Here is a 13126-nt window from a genome sequence, read left to right on the forward strand (position 1 = left end):
GGCCGCCTCTATACTATAATCAGAAGTTTAACTGAGTGTACTCGGAAACTGTTTGATGAAATGTCAAATATTTCGTGATTCTGACTGCATCGATGATTGTTTGAGAGTAAAATACAAGATTGTAATTTCAATTCTAAGTGGTTAGTCTGTTAGTAAGTATTAATGTATAATACTGTTTAAGAATTTAAGTTATAGAGTTGCCTGTGTATTTCATAAATTTGAGGATGATTTCTGTAATTTTTTTCTAAAAATAAAAGATTACATTGTAATTATATGCATAATGGCTAACATTTAAAGTAAGATTCAGAATGAAATTTAAAAACTTAGTTTATAAATTATTTATGAACCTATAAATTTTTTGTCTAATTTTTTAATAGCACAATAACTTAATTATAACATTAGAATAATAATTATAGTTGTAAGATAAGTTAAATGATTATTAGATCTAATCTTTTTGGGGATAAAGAAAAGATATTTATTAATAGCTATTCTTATTCCAAACTGGAAAAAGTATAAAAATTGAATACTTATGAGATTCAATGTTTATTTTATTAAAAATAATCATTAAGTTTTTTTCTTTTTGAGAATAAAATCATACAGTCGAACTTAAGCTCAATAAATTACATATAGCTTAAAAAAAGAACTAAAAAATTGTCCATTATTGGAAAAATGATACAAATAAAAAATAATTTATCTCTATAGTAAACTAGTATACAATTCACATTTAATATTTGAAAACTCTTTATGTTTCAAGTCATACAAAATATTCTTATTTTATGTGATTTCTTATCTTCAAATATCTGTTATCTATAAAAAAAATATGTATATAAGTAATAGTGAACAAATGTCCAAGGTACATGGAGAGAAGTAAAAGCATCATCCATATACTTAAAGATTGTCTTATCTTAAAATGGATTTGAATTAACCTTATTGATGTTAAATCTATTAATAAGTTTTTTTATTTTTATTAACAGGTAGATGAATTAAAATAATTCAAAACATAATAAACGAAACCGTGATTCATGCATACGAAACCATAAAATAAATACATCAGATACCATGCTGCATTTAAATTGTAAAATACATCAAACAGAAACAGACCGACAAATACATCAGGATCGGGCCCCATTAGCAATCTTAATTAATTATACATATTTACGAATTCATAAAATACCGTTTAATAATCTATTAACCTTTAATGCCGTGATAGGAAATAGAGTGAGAAATCCTTACTTGTTTCGTGGTCTGAAATCGGCTCTACAATGCACCTACGAGCTATCCCTAAATTCCCTGAATTTTTCTCAGAAAACTGAAACGCACTACCGGTACCTGCACGTGTCCCAAAAAACCCCAAATAAGACCCAGGGCCCCTTTTTGGCCAACATCGAAATTCTGGCACGGCAGCTCCCCCGTGCTCCGGCGACAGCACCACCGCCTGCGGCGGTGATCCACCTCGGGTTGGCCATTTTCGGCCGAATTCGTCCAAACTTGCATTGGTTCCTGCGATAAAACAACCCTAGAGCCCTTGGTGGGCCAAAAAATTACGAAAAACCGAGACTTACCGGCGGCGGAGCTCTCGGGTGCGGCAGCTTCTCTGGCGCAAGTTGCGATTTGATGTTTTGCTCTGGTCAACCTATAGAGAAAAGGACGGTGATCACAGTGGTGTAAAAATTGCATCGAACAGGAACCAGAAAGGGCCTCATCGGAGGCAAAAACTGAGGGAAGCCGCGGCGGCGCCGCTGGACTTCAGCGGTATTTTTTGGCCGATTGCCCAGTGGTTTGGCTCTGATTTGGCCATAGGCGAATTCAGTATCGAAAAACGAGCCGAGGGGAGAAAATTTACCTCGTTCAGCAGTCAAAAAATCCTCCGGTGCGGCGGCGGGTGGCGGTGGCCGGCTCTTCCGGTGACTGGTTCTTTTTCTCCGGCGAGGGTACTGGCGGCTAAGGTTTGGGGTCGGGTGTGGGTGAGGTTATTTATAACATTCTCCTTTTAATCTCAGCCGTCCATCACGATTTAATCTAGACCGTCCGATCGCGATTAAAATGAGAATAAATCTGGGCCGTCTATCGCGATGCGATCTGAGCCGTCCGTGCGTGATTCAATCTGGGCCGTCCGTGCGCGTGAGATCTGGGCCGTCCGCACGCGTGAGATCTGGACCGTTCGATCGCGTGCACGCGGATCGCCCACGTGGCCTCCCGCGTCAGCTTCCTTGCCACGCGGCGTGTTCTGGTTGGCCGGGGCTGCTGACGTGGTACAACTTTTCTAAATTACATTTTGACCCCCGATTTTCGATTTTCTTTTCAAAAACACTCACAGAATCTAAATTTTCACCTATTTTTTCAAAATCAATTTCAATTAAATCCCAAAAATAATTTTACCATATTTTATCATTATTATTATTATTATTTTTATTAAATTAAATAAATTAAATTAAAACCTTATAAATTAAATATTAAAAAATTAAACTAAAATTCTAATATAATTTAAAATAAATTAAAAAATAAAAATAATAAAATTTGGGTGTTACAACTCTCCCCCCCCTTAAAGAAATTTGGTCCCCCAAATTTGCCTCTTACTCTTGGTCGAACAAATGGAGATACTGGGATCTAAAATCTGATTCTAGCTCCCAGGTAGCCTTCCTTGGCGTGTGGTTCTGCCACACGACCTTTACAAATGATATTTCCCGGTTGCGGAGTATCCTGCTCTTTCGGTCCGTGATACCGACTGGTACTTCTTCATAAGATAAGTTCTCTTGGAGTGGAAGCGGTTCATGAGCCAAGACATGAGAGGGGTCCGGGTTGTACTTACGTAGCATGGATACGTGGAACACATTGTGGACCTTGGAGAGCTCTAGAGGCAGTGCTAGTTTGTAGGCAGTAGTACCAATCCTGTCTAAGATTTCAAAAGGTTCAATAAATCAGGGGTTCAATTTTTCCCTGCTGCCGAACCTACTAATTATCTTGAAAGGAGTGATCTTAAGGAACACCCGGTCGCATTTCTCAAACGCTAGATCTCTCATTCGGGTGTCCGCATAACTCTTTTGCCTGCTCTGAGCCGTCTGAATATTCTTTATGATTTTAACTATTTTAGACGTGGTCTCCTCTATCAACTCCGGGCCGAACAATCTTCTATCGCCCACTTCTTCCCAAAAAATCGGTGATCTACACGGGCGCCCATATAACGCCTCATATGGAGCTATGCCGATGATTGCTTAGTACCTGTTGTTGTAGGCAAACTCTATCAGGGGTAGATGATCGTCCCAATGGCCCCGGGAGTCAAGGACACATACTCATAGCATATCCTCAAGTGTACAAATTGTCCTTTCTAATTGTCCATCAGTATGAGGATGGAAGGCAGTACTGAGAGACAGCTTTGTTCCCATGGCTTGCTGAAAACTACTCCAAAACCGAGAAGTGAACCTGTGGTCCTTGTCGGATACCACTGTTATTGGAACTCCGTGCAATCTGACTATTTTTCGGATATACATTCTTGCCAACTTGTCCAAGGGGTCGGTCATTCTGATGGCCAAGAAGTGAGAAGATTTGGTAAGTTGGTCAACAATTACCCAGATGGCGTCATGTCTTGAACGTGCCTCGGGTAATCCCGTTACGAAGTCCATGGTGATGTGTTCCCACTTCCACTCTGGAATCGGTAACGGCTGAAGTAGCCCACCTGGGTGCTGATGCTCTGCTTTGACCTGCTGACATACCAAGCACTTGAATACAAAGTCGGCTATGTCTCTCTTCATCCCATTCCACCAAAACTAGGGTCGCATGCCTTGGTACATTTTGGTGCTTCCTGGATGCATGACAAACTTCGAGCTATGGAACTCTGTCATGATGTCTCTCTTTAACTCACTGTCATCTGAGACACACACCCTATCTTGGAAACAGAGTAATCCATCGGCAGAGATTCAGAATTCTGAGCTCACTTCCTGTTCTGCATCCTTCTTGCGGGCTACTAGGGCGGGGTCAACTAACTGGGCTTCCCTTATTCTCTGGATTAACTTGGGTTGGACTGTAAGGCAACCCAAACATGTGACTTTCCTCAAGTCCTGAAGTCGAACCTGTTGTGTGGCCCTAATTTGCCTGCATTCTGAAACCATCAAATGGGATAAGATACCTGCACTTTTCCTGCTGAGAGCATCTGCTACCACGTTGCTTACCCGGATGGTATAAGATATCACAATCATAATCTTTAAGGGTTTCTATCCACCTTCTCTGACGCATGTTGAGATCCTTTTTAGTGAATATGTGTTTCAAACTCTTATGATCGGTATAGATTTAAAAGGTCTCTCCGTATAAGTAGTGGCACCAGGTTTTCAAGGCGTGTATGATTGCGGCAAGCTCCAAGTCATGGGTGAGATAATTCTTCTCATGATTCTTTAACTGCCTAGACCCATATGCTATGACCTTTCCATGCTGCATCAGGACACAACCCAAGCCTAGATAGGAGGCATCACTATAAACTGTATATCCCCTCGATCTACTCGGTAAAACCAGTATGGGTGCAGTAGTCAGCCACTTCTTTAATTCTGAAAAACTTCTTTCGTAGTCCTCATTCCACTCAACTTTGGCATTCTTCTTTGTGAGTCGGGTTAGACGAGCTGCCAAGCTGGAGAATCCTTCAACAAACCTGCGGTAATAACCTGCCATCCCCAGGAAACTCCGGATTTCCTTAACTGATGTCAACTTCCCCCAGCCAAGTACCGCTTCAACCTTTTCAGGATTCACTGATACTCCTTCCTTCGATATGATGTGTCTTAAGAAGGCGGTCTGCTCAAGCCAGAATCCACACTTACTCAATTTTGCATATAATTTCTTGTTTCTGAGGACCTGCAAAACTTGGGGAAGATGGTGAGTATGTTCTTCTCTGCTTTTTGAGTAGACTAAGATATCATCGATGAACACGATAACAAATTGATCCAAGAACTCTCTGAAGACTCTGTTCATCAGATCCATAAAGATTGCCGGGGCGTTGGTTAGCCCAAATGGCATGACCAGGAACTCATAGTGTCCGTACCTGGTTCGAAAGGCCGTCTTGGGGATGTCTTCTGTTCTTATCTTCACCTGATGATAGCCTGATCGCAGGTCTATTTTAGAGAAGACCTGTGCACCCTGCAGCTGATCGAAGAGGTCATCAATTCTGGGAAGGGGATATTTATTCTTGATCGTAACCTTGTTCAATCCTCTGTAATCAATACACAGTCTCAACGTTCCATCTCCATTTCTTACAAAAGTGACTCTGGCACCCCAAAGGGACACACTGTGTTTAATAAAACTACTGTCTTGTAATTCAATGATCTATTTCCTCAGCTCTTCCATCTCAATGTGGCTCATGCGGTAAGGAGCAACCGAAATGGGCTGGGTGCCTGGCTGTAAGTCTATAGTGAACTCGACTTCCCTGTCCACTAGTAGTCTGGGTAGTTTGTCCGGAAACACATCTGAAAAGTCTCATACTACCAGAATCTCTTGGATACAAATTTCCTTCTTGGGCTTGCCCTGTACCACATCCGGGTCGACGTCGGCATCCTGCTGGGTAAGGTTGTAAACCCTACCCTGAAAAGGAGGTCTTCTTTGGTTCTGGTTCCTCGGGCACTCTTATTTGGTTGGACCGACGTAGTAGGTGCTGGTCTGCGGGGTGGAGCCGAGGGTCGGTGACTCCCTGCTGACTGAGGACGGGTGTTGAAACTCCTCTCCACAATCTGTGCCTTTGCTAGAACGACTGAGTATGTCTTGAGCTCCAGTACCAATAAGTGTTGCTTGATCTTTGGGCGGAGGCCCCACTGGAATATCCTGGCCTTCCTGCCCTCATCCATCAATGTCTTCGAGGAGTATCGGCCCAGCTCTAGGAACTTACGAGCATATTCCGATACTGTCATATTTCCTTGGACTAGCTGAACAAACTCCATCTCCTTCAGGTGTCGGATGTGCTCAGGGAGATACTCTGCATGGAAGGCCGCTAAGAACTGCTCCCAAGTAGCTGGTGTAGGTAGGGTGGTCTACTTGAGCTCCCACCAACGACCTACTTCCCCTACCAGCATGTAGGAAGCAAGGGCAGCTCTCTGCTCGAAAACCACTCCCAAGGTCTTGAAAGCTCTCTCAGTCTCCGCCAACCAGTATTGGGCATCTTCAAAAGAGGATCCCCCTGCTGATATGGTGGGGGCACCGGATTGTACTGTGGCGGTGTGGGGCAGTACGGTGGCTGGGGCATCGGTTAATACTGCGGCGGTGGTGCCGAGTGGTACTGTGGTGGAGCAGGCTCGTACCGGGGTGGCTCGGGATCTGCTTGCTGTAGCGGTGGCTCAACCCGTGGTAGTGGGGGAGGTTCGAGTAACTCCCTTCTCTCCTCTCGACCTTGCTGGGTGGCCATGATCCTTTCCAGCATCTCAAATATTCTGTCCACATCTTCCCGAAGCGAATCATCCCGGGCTGCTCGGTTTAGTGGGGGTCTTCCTCTCTTCGTTTCTTTGCACTTGTTTCACAAGGAAGAATTGAGTAACGATTTATCGGTGGGTATTTCTCTAAGCATTATTGTGTAAGGGATGAGTCCGAGGAACGCGGCTCTGATACCAACTGTAATGGCCCCGAAAATTTAAAAGAAAATGTATGTATTAAAAATTTTAAGTGCGGAAGCGAAATAAAAATTCTGATAAACATCCCTTACACAATAACCAAAAACATATTCAACGTGTGAAAGAATAAACTAATTAAGGTAAATACTAGTAATGAATGCTATAAATAAAACTGTGAATTCCCTAGACGTCTACTCGCCGTCTTCCTGCTGGACAGGCTCAGAAACCAAATCCTCATGATCTGAAATGGTTAAATAAGGAATGAGCTACACTAGTCTAGTAAAGACATCACATTATCTCACTGTCATGGAAGTAAAGGTTTGTAGAAAAATAAAAACAACCAATGGAGCATAATTCATGATAAATTCATTTATCAACAATAAAAACCTTTACTGTCCACTTACCTCGGTGAGATTCGTGAAAATAATATATGAAAACAATAACATTATAACCATCGTAAAATCATATACACTTTATAACGTAACACATGTTATACTTTTGTACCTCAATAATCAGACAACAAATTTCCTCTTTTACCAGCCTTCTAGTATCTATGGGGATTCATAGGGAGTCCCCACTACACGTGAACCATTAACATTAATAACTTAATTCCAGGGCCATCCCCATACCCTGTTCGGTATGGGCGCCTAAAAACCATGAACCTGTAGGGTTTCCTATGGACCCGGTCCGTCTACCATCTCCAAGGATATCTAGTAAGGCTGTAGCCATTATCCATTTATGAATTCACATACATTTTTCCATTTTTTCTGGTCTTAATTATCCAATTATACATAAACATGTAAACCAGTAATGAACACCAAACAAAACAACACAACATCAGGTTCCCAATAGTTCAAACCATAATAAACGAAACCGTGATTCATGCATACGAAACGGTAAAATAAATACATCAGATATCATACTACATTTAGACTGTAAAATACATCATACAGAAACAGACCGACAAATACATCAGGTTCGAGCCCTATTAGCAATCTTAATTAATTATACATATTTATGAATTTATAAAATACCGTTTAATAATCTATTAACCTTTAATGTCGTGATAGGAAATAGGGTGAGAGATCTTTACTTATTTCGGGGTCTGAAATCGGCTCTATAATGCGCCTATGGGCTGTCCCTAAATTCCCTTAATTTTCATTGGGAAACTGAAACGCACTACCGGTATCTGCACGTGTCCCAAAAAATCCCAAATCAGACCCAGAGCCCCCTTTTTGGCCAATATTAAAATTCCAGCACGGCGGCTCCGCTGTGCTACGGCGACGGCACCGCCGCCCGCAGCGGTGATCCGCCTCGGATTGGCCTTTTTTGGCCGAATTCGGCCAAACATGCATTCGTTCCTGTGATAAAACAACCCTAGGGCCCTCGGTGGGCCAAACAATTACGAAAAACTGAGACTTACTGGCGACGGAGCTCTCAGGTGCAACGGCTTCTCCGGCAAGAGTCGCGATTTAATGTTTTGCTCCGGTCAACCTGTAGAGAAAAGGACAGTGATCACAATGGTATAAAAATTGCATCGAACGGGAACCGGAAAGGGCCTCATCGGAGGTAAAAAGCGAGGAAAACCGCGGCAGCGTCGCTGGACTTCGGCGGTGTTTTTCGGCCGATTGGCCGGTGGTTTGGCTCTGATTTGGCTATAGGCAGATTCAGCATCGAAAAACGAGCTGAGGGGAGAAAATTTACCTCGTTTGGCAGTCAAAAAACTCTCCGGTGCGGCAGCAGGTGGCGGCGGTCGGCTCCTCCGGTGACTGGTTCTTCTTCTCCGGCGAGGGTACTGGCAGCTAGGGTTTGGGGTCGGGTGTGGGTGAGGTTATTTATAACCTTCTCCTTTTAATCTCAGCCGTCCATCACGATATAATCTAAGCCGTCCGATTGCGATTAAAATGGAAATAAATCTAGGCCGTCCGTGCGTGATTCAATCTGGGCCGTTCGCACGTGTGTGATTTGTGCCGTCCATGCGCGTGAGATCTGGGCTTCCGCACGCGTGAGATCTGGACCATTCGATCATGTGCACGCAGATCGCCCACGTGGCTCCGTCCCGCGTGGCCTCCCGCGTTAGCTTCCTTGTCACGCGGCGTGTTCTGGTTAGCCGGGGCTGCTGACGGGGCTGCTGACGTGGCTGCTGACGTGACACAACTTTCCTAAATTGCGTTTTGACTTCGCTTTCCAATTTTCTTTTCAAAAATACTCCAAGAATCCAAATTTTCATCCATTTTTTTCGAAATTAATTTTAATTAAATTCCAAAAATAATTTTATCCTATTTTATCATTATTATTATTATTATTATTTTTATTAAATTAAATTGAAACCTTATAAATTAACTATTGAAAAATTAAACTAAAATTCTAATATAATTTAAAATAAATTAAAAAATAAAAATAATAAAATTTGGGTGTTACAAAATCAATCAACAGAAATCAACAGAGAATAATGTTTGGTTCGGACTCTATTAGAAATCCGTGATTAATTATGCACATCTATTTAATTTGTACAAAATACTGTATTATCATTTATTCAAACTTCAATTTCATAATAAAAAATAAAGTGAGGGGTCTTTACTTGATTTGACACCGAAAAGCTAAATGGTTTACTGCGCTTATGGACGGTCCCTAGGTTCCCTGAATTTTTCTTCGAAAACTGAAACGCGCTTACGGTACCTACAAATGTCTCAAATAACCCAAAAATCAGTTCCGGGGCCTACTCAGCTAATTTCGAAAATCCGGCACTGCAGCTCCGCCATGCTCCGACGACGGTGATCTGACTCGGGTTGGCTGTTTTCGGCCTTTTTTGGCTGAATTCAGCCAAATTTGCATCGGTTCCTGTGAGAAAACTTATTTAGGGCCCTCGGTTGGTCGAAAAAACGTAGAAAATTAAAACTCACCGGCGGCGGGGCTCTCCGATGCGGCGGCTCCTCTGGCTCACGTTGCGGTTGGGTGTTTTGCTCCGCTCAACTTGTAGAGAAAGAAACAGAGATCACAACGGTGAAAAAATTACATCGAACGGGAATTGGGAAGAGCATCATCGGAGGCATTTTCTGAAATACCCCGCGGCGGCGCTGCCGGGTTTTTTCGACTTTTTTCGGCCAATTAGCCGGTCCTTTCGCTCCAATTTGGTCATGGGTGTGTTTAAAATTAAATTCTGAGTAAATGGTGAAATTTTTACCTCGTTTGACGGTCTTAAATTGCTCCGGTGCGACGGTGGGTGGCGGCGGTTGGCTCCCCGGCAGCTGGACTGTCTTCTCCAGTGAGGGGTTCTGGTGGTTAGGGTTAGGGTTTTGGTGCGGATAGGGTTATTTATACCCATCCACTTTTCATTTGGGCCGTCCATCGCTTTTGATCTGAACTGTCCGATCGCGATTAAATAGGGAGTGAATCTGCCTCGTTCATTGCGATTCAATTTAGGCCGTCCGTGCGCGATTCAATTTGGGTCGTCCGTGCGCGATTTCAATTTGGGCCGTCCGTGCGCGCGGGAACAGACCTCAGCCGTTCGATCGTGCACACGCAGATCGCCCACGTGGCTCCCCTTCGCGTGGCCTCCTGCGTCAGAGCCTCTGGCACCTGCCGTGTCCTGGTTGGTCGGAGCTGCTGACTGGGCATCTGACATGGTACAATTTTTCTAAATTGCGTTTTGACTCTTGATTTTTTATTTTTCTTTCAAAAATACCTCTAGAACCTATAATTTCACACATTTTTCCTAAAATTATTTTCAATTTAATCTTTAACAAAATTTTTACCCCTTTTTTCATTAAAATAAATTAAATTAAATTAAATAAATAAATATATATATAAATAAAAATAAAAATAAAAACAATTATTGGGTGTTACAATTATAGTCAACATGGCCAATATTTTACATCTGAAATCATGTAGATACCCTTGGGTGGGATGAAGAGTTTTCGCTATTCGAATAGATTAAATTCATTATTGATGGTAAAGAGAAATATAATCTTACCAATAAAAAGGAGACTTTATATGTGGCTCTTGTATTATAGTCAACATGACGAATATGCACAAGTTAAACCAATAATATAAATATGTTTAATGCTTTATAAAGATCAAGAATTGCAATTAGGGATATCCACAAACTAATAATCGAGATAAATTTCTTTTATATAGGAGACTGTTATAATATCATACTTTTTAAGGTAAATAGGATGACAAACGACATCAAATACTAAGTCCAAAACTATCTCCAAATGAGTCAGAAAATCTAGATGTGACACATTCTCGTAGAAAGAAACGTTTGCCCTATCTATGTTCAAAAATTATAGAGATACACCTCTACTTTAATAATTATAATAAAATTTAGATTAAATTGACTAACTAACTATTATTTTTTAATTAAATATTCATATACATGCTACTTAGTTAGAAAAGAAACAAAACCATTTTTTCTATTTTAATTTTAGCAACCAACAAAAATTAAAGTTAGATAGTCAAAATATAAAAGATATATTTCCACCAAGTAAAAAACATTTTAATTTTTTATTCCTATATATATATATATATATCTTTACGAGAATATATCGTGCATATATAATAAATCCAAAATAAACACAACTGTCACACACTTTCTCCAACCCATTAATTCTTTACCCCAAAAGAAAAATTACACTTACCCAATATTGTAACACCAAAAAAAAAAAAAAAAAATTTCTTTTTATTTTTGTTATTATTATATTAATTTAATTTAATTTAATTTATTCTAGATAAATATAATTTAATATTAATAAAATTTAATTTATTTTATTTTATTTTAATAGAAATAATAATAATAATAATAATAATAATAATAATAATAAGGGGTAAAAATTATTTAGGGATTTAATTGAAAATAATTTAATTAAAAAGAGATGAAAATTTGGATTTTGGAAGTATTTTTGAAAGAAAAATCGAAAATCGGGGGTCAAAATATAATTTAAAAAAGTTGTTCCACGTCAGCTGCTCGGTCAGCAGCCCCGGCCAACCAAGACGCGCCAGGTGACAGAGATGCTGACGCAGGAGGCCACGCGGGAGGGAGCCACGTGGGCGATTGGCGTGCGTGTGATCGAACGGCTGAGATCTGTTCTCGCGCGCACGAACGACCCAAATTGCATCGTGCACGGACGGCTCAGATTGCATCATGCACGGATGGCACAGATTGAATCGCGCATGGACAACCCAGATTGCATCAGGCAAGGACGATCCAGATTGAATCGCGTATGAACGGTCCAGATTGAATCGCGATGAACGGCCCAGATTCATTCCCTATTTAATCGCAATCAGACGATCTAGATTAAAAACGATGGACGGTTGAGATCAAAAGCGGATGTGTATAAATAATCTCATCCGCACCCAAACCCAAACCCTAGCCACCAGAGCCCCTCGCCGGAGAAGACAACCTAGCTGCTGGGTGTCTCGATTTTTGCCTCCGATAAGGCCATTCCCGATTCCCGTTCAATGTGATTTTTTTACCGTTGTGATCACCGTTTCCTCCTCTACAGGTTGACTAGAGCAAAACACCTAACCGCGACGTGAGTGGATGAGCTGCCGTGCCGGAGAGCCCCACCGCCGGTGAGTTTTGGTTTTTCACATTTTTTCAGCCCACCGAGAGCCCTAGGTGTGTTTTCTCACAAAAACCGATGCAAGTTTACCTGAATTCAGCCGAAAATGGCTGAAAACAGCTAACCCAAGGCAGATCGCTGCCATGAGCGGTGGTGTTGTCACCGGAACACGGCGGAGCCGCCTTGCCGGAATTCTGAAATTGGCCGAGTAGGCATTGGGTCTGATTTTTTAGGTTATTTGGGACATGTGTAGGTACCGTAAGTGCGTTTCAGTTCCTGAAAAAAATTTAGGGAACCTAGGGACCGCCCGTAGGCGCAGTGAGAATATAGTTTTCGACGCCAAATCAAGTAAGGACCCCTCACCCTATTTTCTATCATGGAATTAAAGTTCGAATACATGGTAATACTGCATTTTTGTAAATTAATGGATATGCATAATTAATTAAGGTTGCTAATGGAGCCCGAAATCGGACATTATTCTCTGTCGATTCCTGCTTGATTTATTTTACAGTTTAAATGCATTATGGTATCTGATTTATCTATTCTATTGTTTTAAATACATGAATTACTGCTTACTTCACTACTGTTTGATTTTGGGAATATAAGATATGCTTGCTTTGTTGGATGCACGTTACTTGTTTATATATTTATGTTTGAGTTGGTAACAGAGACTAATGACAAATAGGAATAGGATGTGATTTGATAAATGGATATGATGATAGCCTCATTAGATATTCTGGGAGACGGTGGACGGACTAAGTTCATAGGGAACCCTACCGTGAACGTTGTCTCATACTGAATAGGGTATGGAGACTTGGTAATTTGGTGCTCATACCAGATGGAGTATAGGGACGATCCGCTTCACCCTCATATCGGACGGGGTATTGAGGTTTATTATTTTGGCCCTCATACCAGACAGGGTATGGGGACGGCCCGCTTCACCCTCATACCAGACGGGGTATTGAGGACGACCCTGAAATTAAGATT

This window comes from Carica papaya, chromosome 7 (genome assembly GCF_054855325.1).
Source record: "Carica papaya isolate Zhongbai chromosome 7, ASM5485532v1, whole genome shotgun sequence".
Classification (NCBI taxonomy): domain Eukaryota; kingdom Viridiplantae; phylum Streptophyta; class Magnoliopsida; order Brassicales; family Caricaceae; genus Carica; species Carica papaya.